The sequence below is a fragment of the Nannospalax galili genome, unplaced genomic scaffold (assembly GCF_000622305.1).
Source record: "Nannospalax galili isolate Female #2095 unplaced genomic scaffold, S.galili_v1.0 scaffold3849, whole genome shotgun sequence".
Taxonomy (NCBI): domain Eukaryota; kingdom Metazoa; phylum Chordata; class Mammalia; order Rodentia; family Spalacidae; genus Nannospalax; species Nannospalax galili.
Window position 1 is genome coordinate 44,691 of NW_008359091.1, and position 3,637 is coordinate 48,327.

A 3,637-nucleotide genomic window follows, 5' to 3' on the forward strand; every position below is an offset into this window, starting at 1 on the left:
AAATGTAAAAGAAACCTGACACAACATGACTCATGTTGCATACGCAGTTTTTTGGAAACCAATATCGTAAAATTGGTAAGAGAGATCATCATTTTACCCACTTTGGTTCAACAACTCTATTTCTTAGGAAGATAAGAACACCTTTTGGTTTTTTAAAATAAAAGTCTTTCTTGGAATCCTGGATGCCTAGAGCTCACTATGTAGAGTAGACTGTCCTTATAATCACAGCGATAACTGTCTCTGCATCCTGGACACTTGGACTATGAGAGTGAACTTTCCTGCTTCTGCCTAAGAATTTCCATTTTTAACTTGACTTACAAAAGTAAAGAAAAATTGAAAGTAATTGGCAAAATTTAAATAGTTGAAGGTTAACAGCATTTTCATAATAATTGCACTGAATTACATTAATTGCACTGAATCCTTGCATCCAGGACAACTATAAATGCTAAATTATGTGGATGTGCACAAAATGGCATACATACTGGTTGTAAAACACATTGTTCATATATGGAAGATAGAAGTTAAAAGGAATTTTCAATTGGAAATTGAAGCTAAATGATTGAAATCATCATCAACTGGTGATTGGAATTATAAGTACATGGTGTCACCATTTATTATTTTTGTGAGATTACACATGTACATATTCTATGTGAACTATAATCCTTAATGTGTATACTTATGTGTCTGTGCATATACACTGTGAGCATTTTGAAGTAGTGAACCTGTATTACTAGGCTATAATTCTGTATTTTCCCTCAACATGAAAGAACAAGAATGCTTTCAGTGCCAGAGTTAGAGAAATAAGAAGAGGAATATCTATATTGACAATGTCCATAGCTACTGTTTACAGAAAAGACATTACTGCATATTACTAATAAAACTTACTAAAAATAATTCTGCATAATATTGCCATCTATGGATAAAAAGACAAAACTATCTGCCAGTGAATCTATCATTTAACAGTAACTTTCTTGCAGCTATTTTCACAGACTTATTCCTCAGACTGTAGATAACAGGGTTGAGTGTTGGGTGTAGTACTGTATAAAACAGAGATGGTGAGGTCTAAGACATTTGTAGAGTCTGAGGTTCACTTTAGATATGCAAAGATGCCAGTAGAAACATAAAATGAGAGGACAGAGTGGTGGGGCTGGCAGGTAAAAAAGACTTTAGACCTACCTTCCGCAGAGGGCATCCTGAGGATTGTGGAGAATATCTGGACATAGGAAAGGCAAACGGCAGTGAAACAGGCAGGTACCAGCACAGCAGTGAAAGCAACCGCTCCAACTCCTCCCAGGTAATCATTGGAACAGGAGAGCTTGAGCAGCTGGGGAACATCACAGAAGAACTGATAGATTATTTTGGCTCTGCAGAATCTGATAGAAAACGTGGTTGCTGTGTACAAGGTTCCCGAAATGCCTCCACTTATCCACACAGCTGTCACAGCTAACCTGCACTTTCTAGTACTCATGGTGACCTCATAGTACAGTGGAAGGCAGATGGCCACATAGCGGTCATAGGACATCACTGTGAGAATGGCAACATCACCCCAGGCCAAAGAGGTAAAAAAGAAAACCTGAAGCACACACTGAGCATAGGAAATGTATCCACTGCCAGTAAAAGAATTGTGGATGGACTGGGGGACAGTGACAGACAGGGAGGAGAGGTCAAGAAGGGACAGGTGCTTCAGGAAGTAATACATTGGAGATTGGAGCTGTGGGTCCAGCATTGTGATGGTGATGATGATGAAGTTACCTGCCAAGCCAAACAGGTACGTCACCAAGAAGAGCAGAGCATGTAGCATCTGCATCTCCGGGTTGTCAGAGAACCCCAGGAGGAGGAAGCCACTCACTGTGGTCATGTTTGCCATTATCATTTTGAGGAGGGAAATTGCAGCTGAAAATATAAACAAAATCATATGTGAGATGCAGTAGAAACATAGGATAGCAATTATACATTTATCCAAGTTGTTTAAGAACTTGTAGTTTATCAGATTTTAAAGCCTGATAAATGTGCTGTAAATAGTGGGCTTCTGTGGGATAAATCATGCACTTTTTCCATGCATGAAGCTTACAGCTTTAGGTAGTTATGCAGTAGTTGCAGGTGAATGCAAGTATAGCCCAGTCACCCTCCCGTCAGGGAAACTTTTGCTCTATACAAAACAAACCTACAAAATTTTAAACTTTCCTTTTACATCTGTGAGCCTCATGCCTAAAGTCACAATATAATAGTAACAGTGGGATTTTGACTCAAGTTTTCTGGACATCTGTTGGGTTACATTTTTGGTTTGCGCTGCTCTATTGTAGCATATGGATTAGCTGTGGATGGGTGATTTCCTTTTCCTTCTTGGCAAATGATATGGTCATTATCACAGAGGCCAGCGGGTCATGCTACTGTTTTCCTATTATTTCTTCTTCTCCTCCTCCTCCTCCTCCTCCTCCTCCTTCTTCTTCTTCTTCTTCTACAATTATTTTAACACTGGTGTGACTAATCCCTGGGGATCACACTTGCTCTGTCTGCAAGCACTCTATCCGAGTTATTATTTTTAAATGGACATTTGATTTTAATCTCTAACAAAAACTTTTGCATAGAAAATAAACTCCACTTTCCAAGTTGGTATCGAATTCCAAGTTGGTGTCAATGTGTAGTGTGTTTTTGTCATTCAAAAGCTGACTTTGAATATGTGCTTTTGATGAGCTCTTTGTGTCAGTTTTCTTCAGGTGAGGTCATCACACAACTGCTGGTGACTTATACCCAGTAGACATGGCAGTCAGAGACTTTGGTTGATGGGAGGAGGCTTTAGTGTAAGGAATGCCATGCAGGCTCTGCACATTGTTTCAGAAAGAATTTAAGTGAAATGTGCTCTGCATCTCACAGAAAGAAGCTATTAGGTTCCAGATCATGATGCAGGGGTATATTTGGACATTCACCAATGTTCACATTGCTGTGTTAGGGTCAGTGAATTACTGGTAGCAAGTCTCATCTTCCTGTGTATTTTCCCTTCCAGCTGTGAGCCCTAGAAAACAGTGCAGCATTGTGGTTTAATGTTTGGGGATTTTTGTCTAAACTGTGTTAAAAGTCACCAGTTTGTGTGTCCATCTGAGTAATTCATCTCCCTAGCCCTGGCTTCTATGAGAATCCTCAGCCTTAAGGTCAGTGCCGCCCCACCCTGCATCAATCTCAGAAGGATTTTCCATCTAGTGCTGTCTCTTCTGGATAGTACAGACTAACGCAGGTGCCTCAGCTCTCATATCTTTTTGGGGGAATGAAATCCACATCTGAGCATTACATTTCTACATTTCTGTATGACAGAGGTCTGGTTTTAGATTGTAGCAAACTATCCCTGAGTTAGCCAAAGGTTTTAAGTGCACTTTTGTTATCACATTGGAAATGATCTCAGCTCATAGGAAATAATCATAAATTTAATCTAAAGTATCATCAGATTAAGTGAAACTCATATTAGAAAGTCAAGAAAATTAAACATGAGAATTTTCCTTGCTATAGTTTTCATAGTGCCAATTTCTGTTGTTTGTAACTCATAAAATTATAAGCAGCATTATTGCTCATCCCTAACTTTCATTTTCATAAAACTGAGTTGACACCAGATTAATTATATATTACATATACTATAATATATTAT

At 38.7% G+C, this 3,637-nt stretch overlaps 1 pseudogene; it reads right to left on the minus strand.

Moving 5' to 3' along the window:
- Positions 1-933: 933 nt before the first annotated feature.
- Positions 934-1,873, minus strand: LOC103725446 (annotated as a pseudogene).
- Positions 1,874-3,637: the final 1,764 nt, after the last annotated feature.